The sequence below is a fragment of the Oryctolagus cuniculus genome, chromosome 2, assembly GCF_051225735.1.
Source record: "Oryctolagus cuniculus isolate XC-2025 breed Fujian yellow rabbit chromosome 2, ASM5122573v1, whole genome shotgun sequence".
Taxonomy (NCBI): Eukaryota; Metazoa; Chordata; class Mammalia; order Lagomorpha; family Leporidae; genus Oryctolagus; species Oryctolagus cuniculus.
Window position 1 is genome coordinate 115425029 of NC_142868.1, and position 16328 is coordinate 115441356.

Consider the following 16328-nt stretch of genomic DNA (forward strand, 5'->3'; position numbering starts at 1 on the left):
GATGAGAAAGCCAGGATAACTAGGAAGATGGGCCCAGGGAGCTGCAGGGTTGTCTTCAACCCTGGTGAGGGGTCAGTTGCATTTATTCATATGGAGAAGTCCCTACCTGCTGTGACATCTGGGACCTGAGGCCCCGGACATCCACAGCAGCAGGATTCCAGGCTCGGCTTCCCTGGACAGTGTCTGACCAAACCAGTGCTCAGCTGGGAAAGCAGTGGAGGACGGCCCAAGTGCTTGGGTCCCTGCACCCACATGGAAGACCAGGAAGAAGCTCCTGGCTCCTGGCTTCGGCCTGGTCCAGCCCTAGTTTTTCTGGCCATCTAAGGAGTGAACCACTGAATGGAGGATCTTTGTCTCTCCCTCGCTCTCTGTAACTCTGCCTTTCAAATAAATAAATTTTAAAAACAAGAAAGGAAAGGAAAAGAAAAGAACAGGAGGAATCCTTCCCCTACAGGGCCTGGAGGGAGCGCGGCTTCACTTCTATCTTGATTTCAGACTTTGCACCACACAAACTGTGAGGTGACGGATGTCACTTGGAAGCCATCTAGTTTGTTAGCACTCTGTTACAGCAGCCCTGGGAGACTGATGTGAAAAGGAAGTCTCTCTAGACAAATAAAGTACAGTAGAGTTTATCTGTGCCCTTATAAACAAACAGAACAAAGCAAAACCAACAAGGATTTCTGGTCACACAGCGCCCAGAAGCAGAGCAGGCTCTGAGAATTCCCACCAACGTGATCTGATGGCATTTACAGAGAACGCAGGTGAGGTACAGAGACAACTGGCTCCAGCTGAACCGGTTAAAGGGCTACAGAGCTGCCTGTGATGAACTAACCCCAGCTGCTGCCAATACACTGGAGATCGGTTTGGTCTGTGGGTCCCGGGTCCCAGCGCAGAAGCCTCCTGCTAGTCAGCGACCTCCTACAGGTTTCATTTCCCAGCGATATCCAGCCTGAGCGACACCTTGCCTTGGGAGAAGACTGGTTGGTGAGCGCCAGCCTGGGAGTGATGACGGTACTGAGCCCAGGAGGGTGGGGCTGAGGGTGGCCGGGGCCTGGGAGAGAGTCCAGGTCTGAGAGTGAGGCCACGGGCTGCACTGACAGCGATTGTTAAGGGCTCCAAACATTCATGGAAAATAGAATTAAAAGATACATTTATTTGGGTGCAAAAAAAAATTGTGAAATCCAAGCATAGCTGTTTCAGGGTAAGCATTTTCCATGAACTTTCTGAATACCCCTCTTGCTTCTAATTCTAGAAACTCACTTCAGTGTTGACTTAATAATTACTGTCCTTCCAGCAGTGGGAGCAGATGACTCATTTCATCTCATACACAACCTCAGAGAGACTTCCATTTTCTCCTCAGTGTTGACCTAAAGAGCTAACCGTTTTTCTACATAAGCCAGTAGCACTTTTAAAACTTTATTTAAAAACTCAAATAGCCAGTTATAGCTAATGTGCAGGATTAGAATGTCATTTGTCATGCCCGACAGAGTTTAGATGTGCCCCTGGTGACTAAAGTTCCTGAAAGTGGAAAACTATATCAAAGGCTCCTAAAACAATTTTTTTTGACAGGCAGAGTTAGACAGTGAGAGAGACAGAGAGAAAGGTCTTCCTTCCGTTGGTTCACCCCCCAAATGGCCACCACAGCCGGAGCTACGCTGATCCGAAGCCAGGAGCCAGGTGCTTCTTCCTGGTCTCCCTTGCAGGTGCAGGGGCCCAAGCACTTGGGCTATCTTCCACTGCCCTCCCGGGCCACAGCTGAGAGCTGGATTGGAAGAGGAACAACTGGGACTAGAACCCATGAGGGTGCCAGCGCCGCAGGCGGAGGATTAGCCAAGTGAGCCACAGCACCGGCCCCATAACAATAGTAATTATCAAATGTGGGTGATGATCCTGTGCCTGGCTGGGAGACTGCCTGCCTAGTCCATGCAGGAGGTTAGGAGGGCGTGGCACACCATGCCTCCTGGGATGGCCTGACTGCTGGCAGGCGGCAGGAGCCCCAGGCACATTTCCCCCACCCCCTCTCCCCCTGTTGAAGGGCCCTGTAATTACCAATCAGGTCACCAGCTCCCGGGTGTGGTTCAGGCCCATTAGGACCACCTGCGAAGCTACTAGGCTACATGATCTTCAAGCTGATTGCGGAAGCATAGCAGTGCCAGTATCGGCTTTATCCTAGAGAATGAGTGCTGCCCTGAATTAGCTCCGTCCCCTCTGCCTGCCCTTTAAAAGGTGTGCTTGCTTGTTAATAAAGCAGACATATTCACCGGAACTTGTCTCTGGTGCTTTTTGTCGATGCTGTCACCCCACCATCACCTCACCATCCTGGCAGTGCGGGTGAGCCCACGATGGAAACTGGGAACCTTGATGTTGGTACAATCTACAGGGCTTATTCAGATTTTACCAGTTTTCCATGCACACACTTGGATGTGTGTGTAGTTAAAAATAATTTTGTAAAAAAATTTTTCAATAGCTGTACTCACAAAACTTTAATGTTGGGCATTTAAGCTGCTACAGTTGTCACTAGAATTGTCTATATGTTTGTATTTTGGAGTACAAGTCTTATGTTCTTTTTTTTTTTTTTAACTTAAATGTTATCAGTTTATTTCAGAGGGAGGGATGGAGGTGGGCAGAGAGAGAACACGCCACCTATCAATTGCTTTTCTCCCCCAGGTGCCTGCAATGGCTGGGACTGAACCAGACTGAAACTGAGAAGCAGGAGTTAATCCAGTTCTCCCACATGGCTGGCAGGGAATCTAACTACTTTGGCCATCACTGCTGCCTCCTAGGGACTGCATTAGCAGGAATGTGGAGTCAAGAGCCAGAAACGGACATAAAATACAGGTACTCCAATGTGGGATGTAGACGTCCTAACCACTAGGCCAAATGCCCGTCCTTATTTGTTGAATTTGCAGGAGTGGAATTTCAGTCTTAGTGTAAGGAGGAACGTGTTCACATATTTAACCTGGGATGGCTGTCCAGGGAGCTAGTGCAGTATTGCCATCGGTGAAAGTCAAGTACCATCAGCGTGACCATGAGTCAGGGATGTTGTGGAGAGGCCTTGGTTAGCGGGCTGGGTGGCCTCCGAGTTCCGCATCAAGTGCTCTGGGATGGAATATGCCACTACTACTCTACTCTGTAGGAGTAAGACGGAGCTCCCCTACTGCTCAGACTTGCTCCTCTTCCTAGAGCCTCTCTGCCTTTGGGGAAGCCACTGCTTCTGTGTAAATATGTGTCTTTTTTCTCCAGGACAGATAGCTCAGAGTGTGATTTCTGGCTTGTATGGAAGCTGCATGTTTAGGGTTTTTTTTGTTTTTTGTTTTTGTTTGTTTTTGTTTTTGTTTTGTTTTTATTTGAAAGAGTTACAGAGAGAAGGGAAAGAGATCTTCCACCTGCTGGTCCACTCCCCAAATATGGCTGGGGCTGAGTCAGGCTCAATCCAGGAGGCTGGATTTTTCTAAATTCTTGAGAGATTGTCTGTAGCTTTTTTTTTTTTTTTTTGGTACCATTTTTGTCTAGTATTGATACTAAGGAAATACTCCCTTCACTTCTACTTTCTGAAAGACATTGTATACAACTGCTGCTAATTCCTCTTTAAATGCTTCATAGAATTCTTCAGTGAAAACACCTTCAATTGGAGAGTATTTGGAAAGAAAATAATATATTCATTCCAAGTTGTTGAATTTATGAGCATTAAATAGTTTATAGTATTCCCATGTTTTTAGGGATGGCCTTTAGATCATTTCTGACCATTGTGATTTGTATACTCTTTTTTTTTTAAGATTTAATTTATTTATTTGAGAGGTAGAGTTACAGATAGTGAGAGACATAAAGGTCTTCCATCTGTTGGTTCACTCTCCAAATGGCCGCAACAGCCAGGGCTGTGCCAATCCGAAGCCAGGAGCCAAGTGCTTCTTCCCGGTTTCCCAAAAGGGTGCAGGGGCCCAAGCACTTGGGCCATCTTCTATTGCTGTCCCGGGCCACAGCAGAGATCTGGATCGAAAAAGGATCAGCCGGGACTACAACTGGCGTCCATATGGGATGCTGGTGCCACAGGCGGAGGATTAATCCGGCCCCGGTCCTGATATACTCTTTTGTAAAGAGATTTATCTAGGGGCCGGTGCTGTGGTGTGGTGGATGAAGCTGCCTCCTGCAGTGCAGGCATTGCATATGGGTGCCAGTGCACGCGCGTGGGAGACCTGGAGGAAGCTCCTGGTCCTGGCTCCTGGCTTCAGATCAGCGCAGCTTCAGCCGTTGTGGCCATTTGGGGAGTGAACCAGTGAATGGAAGACCTCTCTCTCTCTGCCTCTTCCTCTGTAAGTTTTCCTTTCAAATAAATAAATAAATCTTAAACAAATGCTTTTTTATTTTTTAATTTGAAAGTCATCGTGGGGCCGGCACCATGGCTCACTTGGTTAATCCTCCACCTGTGGCGCCGGCATCCCATGTGGGTGCCGGGTTCTAATCCCGGTTGCTCCTCTTCCAGTCCAGCTCTCTGCTGTGGCCCGGGAGGGCAGTGGAGGACGGCCCAAGTGCTTGGGCCCCTGCACCCACGTGGGAGACCAGGAGGAAGCACCTGGCTCCTGGCTTCGGATCGGCACAGCTCCGACCGTAGCAGCCATTTGGGAAGTGAACCAACGGATGGAAGACCTTTTTGTCTCTCCCTCTCACTGTCTATAACTCTACCTGTCAAATAAATAAAAAAAAATTAAAAAAGAAAGAAAATGAAAGTCATCGTGACAGAAGAGAGAGAGAGAGAGAGAGAGATCTTCCATCTGCTGGTTCACTCTCCACATGGCTACAACAGCCAGAGTTGGACAGGCTGAAGCCAGGCGCCTGTAATGCCATCCAGGTCTCCCACAAGGGAGGCAGGGGCTCAAGCACGTGAGCCATCTTCTGCTGCTTTCCCAGGTGCATTAGCAAGAAGCTGGATTGGAAGTGGAGCAGCCAGGACTCGAACTAGTGCCCATATGGAATGCCAGTGTTACAGGCCGCAGCTTAACTTGCGGTACTACAACACTGGCCTGTGCATATTCCTTTTATCTGTCTGTCTTACTAGAGGATTCTTGACTTCATTGCTGTTTTTGAAGAGTCAACTTTTTGTTTAACTGATTTTCTGTTTTCAGTTTCATGGATTTCCTTTAGATTGAGAAGTCATTCACATATCACAAAATGCACCCTTATGAGGTGTACAGTTCAGTAGTGTGTAGAATATTCACAAAGTGAGCACATATCACCACTATCTGCTTCCAGAAAACTTTCATCACCTCAACAAGAAACTCCACACAGTAGCAGTCACTCTCCATCCACTCCTCCCCCAGTCTTGGCAGCTATTCCTGCGGACTTGCCTGCTCCAGACATTGCATGTCGGTGGAATTGTACAGTATATGATCACTGGGTTTGGTCTGTTTCACTTTGTATGTTGTTTTCATTATTATAGCATATTATAATAGTGTAACATAAATTAGTGCTTCATTCCTCTCTACAGAGGAGTAATATTCCATTGTATGGGAATACTACATTTCACTTATTCATTGATTGATGGAATATGAGGATATTTGTTTTGGGTTTTCTTGGGAATACACCTAGGAGTGAATTTGCTGGGTCACCTGGTAACTATGTTTAGATATTAAAGGAGTTGGGGCTGGGGCTATGGCATAGCGGGTAAAGCTGCCACCTGCAGTGCCAGCATCCCATATGGGCTCCAACCCAGCTCTCTGCTATAGCCTGGGAAAACAGCAGAGAATGGCACAAATCCTTGGGCCCCTGCACCTGCATCAGAGACCCAGAAGAAGCTCCTGGCTCCTGGCTTTGGGTCAGTACAGTTCTGACCATTGCAATTTGGGGAGTGAACCAGTGGATGGAAGATCTCTCTGTCTCTCTCTCTCTCTCTCTCTGTGCCTCTCCTCTCTGTGTGTAACTCTGACTTCCAAATAAATAAATAAAATCTTTTTAAAAGATAATAAAATAAAGGAGCAACCTTGTGGTTTTCCAAAGCAACTGCATCATTTCATAGTCCCATCAACAATACAAGAGTACGTCAAAAGTCTGTCCCCACTGATATCTACCATTTCAGGCAGCTGTGACATTAAACAATATCCTTGAGATGTCTTCAACAAATGCCTCTAGGGATGAGATTTTCCGTACTGTGCGAGACTTGTAGGGAGCCACCAGATAGATCAAATAATGACAATTCTCTGGGAATGAGGCTGGGAAGGAGTGTCAACTGTGCCCAAGGCCCTCTAGGGCTGCCAGGCTATTGGTTTCCACAGCTGCCACAAACTGGGGTTGGGGGAGATGAAAACAGGGCAAGCGAAAATGCCAGAAACTCATTATTCTTACGCGAATTCACCTTTTCTGCTGAGTAAACACTCCTGGATTTCGGAAAACCTTCGGGTAATTTCCGGAGTGAAAAATGTTGGTTGTGAAAAGTTTTCCACTTACTCATGGCTTTTACAGGGAAAAGCTTTGCAAGTCCTGATTCTGTCATTTTCTCTGATCTTATTTTTCATTGACTTCTGGTCTGATTATTATTTCTCTTCTGGGCACTGCTTTAAATGCACTCCACAAATATTGATATGTAGTATTTCATTTTCACTCTGGTACGTGTATTTTTTCCCTTGGAGACTTGCTCTCTAACCTATGGATAATTTAGAATTCTGTTGTTAGATATCCAAGCGTTTTGAGATTTTTTTTTCCTGCTGACTTTCTGTTATTGATTCCTCTCTCCATCCCATTATCTTCCAGGAACTTACTTTGAATGATTTCAGGTCTCTTAAATGCCTTGAGGTTTGTTGTATGACCCAGGATATGAAGGATCTGTCTCGGTGAATGGAATGTCCCATTGGCAGTTACAAAGAAGGTGTATTTTGTGTTGTTAGGTTGAGTGCTCTTCAGTGTCAACTGGACCTTACTGGATGATGGTGGTGTCCAGATATTCTGTATCATTGCTGATTTTCTGTTGAGTAGTTCTGTCAATTGCTGACAGTGAATTATTGATATTTGCAAGTATATTTGTGAAAGTTGGTGGAAAATGGAATTAGAAGACGTTTGTTTTACTGAAAAAACTTATATTTGAAATCTATGCATAGAGATTTTCAAAAAGGTCATGGAAAATTCAGTGTTATGATAAAATAACGCATGGATTTCAAAAATTGCACTCAAATAAACCTATCAGTTTCATTTTTTACAAGAACCACTTGAAGTACCCTCATACACATACATTTAACTTATCATGGCCTATTGTTAGTAATGTGTTACCACTTTTAACAAACTGTAGAAAACTTCCTTCTACCTATCTACTTTAAAGACATAATTCTTTGATATTTCCTATACATATTTTGAGTACCATATGAGATGATAATTTTGACTTCAATAACTTTTATTATTTAAGAAACACATGAGGAATGAGATGAATTATTATGTTTACCCCCTCACCACTTGGTGGTTTTATGTTTGCACCCATTTCATCCTTCTTTCCTTTATGTACACCCAGCCTTCTCTTTTCCTTAAAAAGTCTCCTTTAGCCATTCCTTAAGGCGAGACGTGCTGGCAGCAAGTTCTGTAAGTTCTCCTTTGTCCGAGAAATGCCTTTACTGGCTCTTCATTTTGCCTGACGTGGAACTCTTGGTTGACAGTCCTTTTTTTAGCATTTAAAAAATACTGTGCTACTTTCTTTGGCCTCCCCGGTTGGGTTTGTCCTGAGAAGTTTGCTGTTACTCAGGTTGTTTTTCCTGTAAAGAGAAAGTATCATTGCTGCCCCAATGCTTCAAAATTGCTTATTTCTTTTAGTTTTCAGAAATTTGCCTATGATATGTCTTGGTGTGGATTTCTTTGAATCTCTGTTTAGGATTCCATAATTTCTGGGTTCTGTTATTTTCTGAGTTTTACCAAGATTGGGAAAATTTCAGTCATCATTGCCTAAAATTGTCTTCATCTCCATTTTCTTTCCCCTTTCCCTCTTTCAGTAATATGAATATTAGGTTTTCCATTATAGCCTCTGAGTCTCTTCTTTTTCCTTCAGTCTATTTTCTCTGCATTGTTCAGATTGGATAACTTCCTTTCAACATTTTGCGATATTTACGTCATAGAGTAAATGTAGTAGAAACACACACATACCTACTATTTTTCTTTTCTTTTCTTTTTTATTTTTGACAGGCAGAGTGGACAGTGAGAGAGAGACAGAGAGAAAGGTCTTCCTTTACTGTTGGTTCACCCTCCAATGGCCACCGCGGCCGGCGCACCGCACTGATCCGAAGCCAGGAGCCAGGTGCTTCTCCTGGTCTCCCATGCGGGTGCAGGGCCCAAGCACTTGGGCCATCCTCCACTGCACTCCCAGGCCACAGCAGAGAGCTGGCCTGGAAGAGGAGCAACTGGGACAGAATCCAGCGCCCCGACCGGGACTAGAACCCGGTGTGCCGGCGCTGCAAGGTGGAGGATTAGCCTAGTGAGCCACGGCGCCGGCCACTATTTTTCTTGAAAGCAGGGATATTATCACTTAATGTAGGATTCATAACAAGAATAATAAAGTGTGGAAAACAGGGTATATATTACTACGTAAGGGATATAACTCAGTGAAGACATTTATAAATATATGTATACCAAAAATATGGCATCCATTCATTTTTTTAGTATATATTTACTTCCACATATTAGAAAAAATATTTAGGGGCTGGCACCATGGCTCACTTGGTTAATCCTCCGCCTGCGGCGCTGGCATCCCATATGGACACCAGGTTCTAGTCCCGGTTGCTCCTCTTCCAGTCCAGCTCTCTGCTGTGGCCAGGGAGTGCAGTGGAGGATGGCCCAAGTGCTTGGGCCCTGTACCCACATGGGAGACCAGGAGGAAGCACCTGGCTCCTGGCTTTGGATCGGCGCAATGCCGGCCATAGTGGCCATTTGGGGAGTGAACCAACAGAAGGAAGACCTTTCTGTCTGTCTCTCTCTCTCTCACTGTCTATAACTCTGTCAAATAAATAAAAAATAAATAAAAATAAATTTTAAAAAACCTTATTTATTTAACAGAGTTCCCACCCGCTGGTTTACTCCCCACATGCTTACAACTGGGCCAGGGTTTGAATCAGAAGCCAGGAACTCAGTCTAGGTTTCCCACAGTACCTGAGCCATCTTCACCACTGGAACCAGAAGCCAGAGCCAAGGCTTGACCCCAGGTGCTCCAAGAGGGGATACAGGTGTCATATACACACACACACACACACACACACTTTATTTATTTATTTGTGAGGCAGAGTTGCAGAGAGATCTTCCATCTGCTGGTTCACTCCCCCAACAGCTGAAACAGACAGAGCTGGGCCAATCGGAAGCCAGGAGCCAGGAGCTTCCTCTGGATCTCCCATGTGGGTGTAGGGTCTCAAGCACTTGGGCCATCTCCCACTGCTTTCCCAGGCCACAGCAGAGAGCTGGATTGGAAATGGAGCAGCCGAGACTTGAACTGGCGGCCATATGGGATGCCGGTGCTACAGGCTTTACCTGTTACACCACAGGGCCGGCCCCCAGAGTTTCATTCTTTTATGGCTGAATAATATTCCAACCGTATCTGCACCACACAAGGCATCAGTTAATGGCCATCTAGGTTGATTCCGTATCTTTGTGTTGTGAGTTGAACATGGAGTACAGGCATCTCCATCATATGCTGACTTCCTTCCTTCAGATATAATCAGAGAGGTGGAATATCTGAGTCACACAGTGGATCTATTTTTAGTTTTTTGAGGAATCTCCATTTTCTCTAGTGAGCTGCGATAACTGCATTCCCACTAACAGTGGGTTAGACTTTCCTGTTCCCCCATCCTTGCCAGCATTTATTATTCTTTGACTGTGGATAATAAACATTCTAACTGGCGTGAAATGATACTTCATTGGGGTTTTAACTTGTATTTCCCTGATTTCTATTGTTCTGTTTTTAACTTCACTGATTCATTTCTCTATCATATTTTTTTCTGACATTTAGTCCATTAAGTGATCTCTTAAAATTGTTTTTGTGTTTTTTTGTTTTTATTTTGTTTGTTTGTTTTGTTTTCTGTTTTTTAAATCAATTCTTTATTTAGGTAACAAGTTCGTTGTGTCCACTGCATTCTGTGAAACATCGCAATATCATGCTGGAAAGATATTAGCAGAATTTTTTTTTTTTTTTTTTTGCTTAGTGTACTTTCTATTCTGTAATTTAATTTTCCTTTGGTTCTTTCTTTTGGGGGTGTGTACCATCTATTTTCCTGAGATTATCAATGTTTCATGTGTATCAAACATGTTTGTAGTTGCTTGTTGAAGTATTTTTATGACAGCTTCTTTAAAGGCCTTGTCAGATAACTTCAACATCTGGGTCATCTCAGTACTGGCATCTGTTGGCTGTCTCTCTTGCTCGAATTCTGACTCTCTTACCTGTCTGATGAGCGGCTCTCAGTTGTATCCTGGACATTTGGTTATCATGCTGTGAGACCCTGAATCCTGTTTAATCTCCTTTTTCCCCCACTTGAGCAGACAGTCCTGCATTGTAGGTGCAGCATGCAGGTCAAAGCGTGGGTGACTGCTCGGCTCCTCCCAGGCCTTGCCGACTCCCTCCTGACAAAGGCTGGGCGGTGACTCATACTGCCTATGAGTGCATGTGAGTGGGGTGGAAGTCCAGCAGCCCTGTTAGCACCACACACACTGCCTCATTCTCTCTAAATGGGACACAGACTCAGCTCTCAGCCAGACCTAGCTGACGCAGGGTCAGGGGCCAGGAATGGCCGAGTAGCTCTACCACAAACTCTCTCCCACACACAGTCGCTTTGATGGCAAATGAAGTGATTGCTCAGTAAACCCCTGAGCCCCACTGATAGTAGCAAAGCAGAAACATGGGACCACTGCCTGCTTCTGTTGGGTGGCAGGTGGAAGATTCGCTCCCCGTTTGGCCTAGTGGGAACCTGGGGTGGAGAGGGTTCTTTGTTGATGTGTTGTGGAACAAGGTAGATACTCTCTTGTCTATGCCTTTCTTTTCCTGGTTCCTTGTTCAGGGAGAATGGGCTTTTCTTGGAGCTGTTTTTCCCTCCTTTATTGTGCCTGTTGGTGAAGTGTGCAGGCTTCAACAGCGCTCTGTTCAGGATACAGAGGAGGCAAAAAGAAAACCCAGGAACTCACCACTACGTTGCTCCTCAAATTCCCCAACCCCAAGTCAGTCTACCTTCTGCTCTCTCCCTTCCAGTGTCGTCTTAGTTTGCTTGTTACATGCGGAGTGTCTTAGTTGTAAAAGGGAAGACTTGGGATGAATGTGGCTATTCCCGCGTGGCTGGCACCAGAACTGGGCAGTAATCTCCTGTGAAGACGTCTAATGAGGTGTGAAGTGCTTGATGTTAAGTCGAAAGAACTTGCATGTAGCGCACAACCTCAACCATAAATTTCAGAACTGCATGAGCTCTTTCCTACTTGCCTGCTCAACTGTGGTCTTCCTAGTGTTTATTTGTTAATTTATTTAGGGGCACATTAAGCCTTTGAATATAATGTAAATTAAAAATATATTATCTCAAAAAATAATAAATAAAAGATTAAGTTAAGAAAAGAACTAGATGGGAATATGCCATCCTTTCAGCAATGTCTATAAATGAGTTATGAGCATAGGTGCCCACTTTGATTATCTTCATGTTAAAACCTTTCTGTGTGTTCAAAGGTTTGTACAGTGTATATATCAGTCCATCTTCCATCACTCTAACAAAATACCTGAGGCTAGGTGACTTAGAAAGACAAAAAGTTTTCTTTCTTTTAAAGATTTATTTTATTTATTTGAAACATAGAGGGACACAGAGAGAGAGAGAGACAGAGACAGAGAGAGACGTCTTCCATCCATTGGTCTACTCCCCAAATGGCCTCAACAACTGGAGCTGGGCCAGGCCAAAGCCAGGAGCCAGGAGCTTCATGCAAGTCTCTCATGTGGGTGGCAGGAGCCCAAACACTTGGGCCATCTTCCGCAGCTTTCCCAGGTGCATTAGCAGGAAGCTGGATGGGAAGTGGAGTGACTGGGACTTGAACCTGTGTTCATATGGGATGCCAGGGTTTAACCTGCTACACCACTAAGTGGTCCCAAAAAGAGGTTTCTCTAGCTCACAATTTTGGAGCTCAAGGGCATGGCACAAGCTTCTGCTTTGGTGAATGCAACAAGTGTAAGGGGAGCGATGTCATAGTGAGACAGGAGGCCAAAAGGGCGCCTTGCTTGCTCTTATTTTTTTTTTTTAAGGTTTATTCATTTATTTGAAAGGCAGAGTTAGAAAGAGGCAGAGTTAGAGAGAGAGAGAGAGGTCTTCCATCCCCTGGCTGCAAGGACTGGGCTGAGCCAATCCGAAGCCAGGAGCCAGGAGCTTCTTCCAAGTCCTCCATGTTGGTGCAGGAGTCCAAGGACTTGGGCCATCTTCTACTGCTTTCCCAGGCCACAGCAGAGAGCTGGATGGGAAGTGGAACAGCAGGGACTCAAACCGACGCTCATATGGGATGCCAGCGCTGCGGGCGGAGGTTTTACCCTCGACAAGACAGCGCGGATCCCTTGCTTGCTCCTTTATAATAGCCCTTCCTGAAGGAACTAACCGGAGTCTGTTAAGAACTACACCAACTCCTCCTGAGGGCAGTGCCTTCCCTTAAAGATCCTACTGCCTCTCACATCACCACCCTGGGGACAAAGCTCAACAGGTGAACCCCTGGGGACACTTTCAAACCATATCCAAACCACAGGAGGATGAGAAGGAAAGCCTTTTACAGTATAAAGGCACGTTGAATTTAACACCCTTTAAATGTGAAGTTTAAAATCTCCCTCTTCTTTTGTTGGCCCAAGTTTCCCCCATTGGAGATATGTGAAACAAATTCAGTGTCTTTCTCCCTGGGTCCCCTAACATATTCAGGGATACCTAAATTCATTTAGAGTAAGTAAAGTTAGAGTAAGTCTCTCTCCGATTTGCTCTCACCTGTTGGTCTTCAGTTTCTTCCTGCCCACACTGTATTATTTCAGGTTCCAAGGGCCTTCTTGAAAAACTGGAGGAAACTGGGAATTGGTTCATGACTCTTGTTCAGCATCTCAGACTAATTCAGCTGCCTATGCTCTGGGCACCAGAGAAACCTGCTCCCTTCTGTTCGGTTCCTTACAACCTGGGCTGCCATCATCAGTTTGATTTCCACTCCTACGTAGAATAAATCCCTTGAACTCCCACCCCATTCTACCCCTAACACCTAACAGTGTGCCTGGCATCAAGCTGGCACTCACTCTCTGAGTATTGAATCAGTTGCATGGGTAGATGAATGGGCGGGAGGGAGGAGTAAACCTTTGTTGGATACATGAGTGAATTAACTAGAACCCTCAGCCAGTGATGCGCCACCTGATTCCCCAATCTGATCACTCTTCTACTCCAAGCCCTACGGTGTCCAGAAGCCTCTGTGAGTATGGAGCTCTGATCTCACCAAGGCAGACCGGCCTGAATACCCTTCAACATGTCAGTTTTATATTCCTTACTTTTAAGATGTTGTCTGTTTTTATGGTATTTAGCAACTGATGAAATTTTAGGACTAGAGATTTCAATAAATCAGTTGTAACATGTTAGTCATTTTTGTACAACTGGTAATTTTGTCAAATAATTCATTTTTCCTACCCATCAAGGCAAGCCAGTTGCATTGAAGCATCTACCCAGCTAACATGTGGCTGTGACAGGAGTGAGTATTAAAGAGACTTACCATTTAAAGCTCAAAATCACCAGCTGACCAGCGAAAGACCTGAGGACATCCGGGGGTAGACAGGATCCATCACGGGGAGGGTCAAATACCTGAAGGGGCTCACGGTCAGGCTTTGGTATTATCTCCCAGTAAGGTCGTCTATGCAATCCCAGAGGCACCTCGGAGAGCATCATGACACCATGGATATTCTTGTTTGGAAAGCATGCATTTGGGGACAGTGCTGTGGCGTAGCAGGTAAAGCTACCGCCTGCAGTGCCAGTATCCCATATGGGTGCTGGTTCAAGACCCAGCTGTTCCACTTCTGATCCAGCTCTCTGCTATGGTCTGGAAAAGCAGTAGAAGATGGCCCAAGTCCTTGGGCCCCTGTACCCACGTGGGAGACCTGGAGGAAGCTCCTGGCTCCTGGCTTCAGATCAGCACAGCTCCGGTCATTGCAGCCAACTGGGGAGTGAACCAGCAGATGGAAGACCTCTCTCTCTCTCTCTCTCTGCCTCTCCTTCTCTCTGTCTAATTCTGACTATCAAGTAAAAATAAATAAATTTTTTTTAAAAAAGCATGCATTTGTTCAACAGAGACATTGAAATATATCACATTTTTTTGTGATCTTGTTTTGGAATTTCGTCCTTTTTTTTTTTTTTTTTTTTTAAATATATAAGGAATCCCGAAAAACAGAAGGGCCGGAAGGCCTCTCTTGATCTTTCTGCAGCTGTGAGAACTGGGGTCAGGATTCCCTGAGATGCCGATCACGGCGGCCGGGAGTAATATGTCCACTGTTGCCACTGTTTGTCACTCTGCAATGGTGAGCAAGTACCAGGGTCCTGGTGAGAACTCACTCCAGCGCAGGCAGAGCTAAACCACCCTCGCTTCTTTGGCCCAGCCACACTCCAAGGGGTGCCCTGTGGCTTTGCAAGAGCTTGGAACACACAGGGAGGGAAGCATCTTTGCAGGCTTCCATCAGGCAGTCGCTTCCTGGGAGGGCAGCTTTTGCTCATTTTATAGGAACACAAACACAAGAGGATTTCCTCCTCACATAGGTTTCTTTTCCTTCTCACAGAACGAACTTGGAAGTTATTTTCAGCTCCAAATGTTATTGTTTCTGTTGAAGACAAGGGGAAAAAACCAGTTTCTTTCTGGAAGACACAGACTGTTGTCCTAGGCACTGCCTTTTCTTATTTTTATATGTTCTTCTGTTGGGATTTTTATTGAAATGGGCCTGTGGGGAGAAGGTTGAATCCAGAAAACTTCACCTAGATAAAGAGGAACCAGATAATTTCCCCACTGTTATGTAAAGCAACTTACAAATGTATTTGCATTAATGGTGTTTGTTCATAAGAGTGAATAAACTATTTAGATTTTTTTTCCCCAGTATATTTGCAATTCAGGATACTTTTTTTTTCATAATTGTTCTTCAGCACTCTGAACCACCTCACAAAAATTGAATTAAATATATTTACAATAATTCATAGCACTTGTGCAACTTACTTTACTGAGACTTACTTCACCGAGAGCATACTCAGTACCAGGCACTGTCCTAGGTGCCTGAGATGGAGCAGTGAACAAAAATCCCTGTTCCCATGGAGCTTGTGTCGAGTGGGAAAGAATAAATGAAGCGAAAATAAATGCTATAAGGAAATGCAACAGGGTGGGGTGAGATTCTACAGAGACAGGCAGGGAGGTTTCTCTGGGAATGTAACAGAGGGGAGTGAGGTGTTAAGAGAGAGCACTGGGGCAGAGGAGCAGGATGATACCAGGGCCCTTTCCTGGAGAGCACACGGCATACTCATGAGACAGGCAGGAAGAGTGGCGTCATTGAAGGACGATGAGAGAGGGAGAGAGGGAGAGAAGGAAGCAAAGGGAGATGTCCAAGGCTCAAATCAATGAAGGGGGAAGTGCCAGCCAGGCTCACGTGGGATGGAAAGTTCAGCTGCCAAGTTAGAAGGGCTTAGGACACATCTGGAACATTCCACATAGGAGGGTATTTCAAAAAGTTCATGGAAATGGAATTAAGAGATGCACTCGTTTTGGCACAAGGAAAATGAAATCCATGCATAGTGCTTTCATAATACACATTTTGCGTGAACTTTTACAAAACTCCTTGTAGCTGCAGTATCCAAGTGTAGAATGAAGCCTACATGAACTCACAATGATCAGCTGCTAATGAATTATCCTGCTGAAACAAGATTCAACGCTCTTCAAAGAAAGATACCGGAAAGCAAGGTTCTTTAATGTGTGCTATCAGGGCAAGTGTTTGGCCTAGTGGTTAAGATGCGACTGGAGACACCTGCATCCCGCACTGACTCTCTGCCCCAACTCCTGTCACCGGCTTCCTGCTCACACAGATCCTAAGAACTCAAGTGTCGGGTCCCTGCCACCCGTGTGGGAAACCTGGACTGACTTCCTGGCTCCTAGCTTTGCCCTTGACCAGCCCCAGCTCTTGCCGGCACTGGGGAGTGAGCCAGTGGATAGGATGGGAGCACTCACTCTGTTCTTTTTCTCTGTCTGCTTTTCAAATGAATAAAATGAATAATTAAGAGTGATTTTTTAAAACATTTGAACATATTGGTTTACTGCAGCACCTCCTAGAGCTTTTAATATTCTTCCATGCGTTATGGATTTCAAGAGCGTACAGGATA

General features: G+C 45.2%; 1 long non-coding RNA gene across 3 annotated transcripts; it reads left to right on the forward strand.

Moving 5' to 3' along the window:
- The first annotated feature begins 773 nt into the window (after window positions 1-773).
- Window positions 774-15084, forward strand: LOC149128006 (uncharacterized). 3 transcript variants are annotated; one of them, XR_016229664.1, is made up of 3 exons: window positions 774-1011; window positions 2668-2838; window positions 13622-14173. It is a non-coding gene; the product is annotated as an uncharacterized LOC149128006 (long non-coding RNA). The 3 variants fall into 3 exon arrangements; XR_016229663.1 differs by lacking the exon at window positions 13622-14173 and adding an exon at window positions 11192-11470 and having other exon boundaries at window positions 777-1011; XR_016229662.1 differs by lacking the exon at window positions 13622-14173 and adding an exon at window positions 14750-15084 and having other exon boundaries at window positions 779-1011.
- Window positions 15085-16328: the final 1244 nt, after the last annotated feature.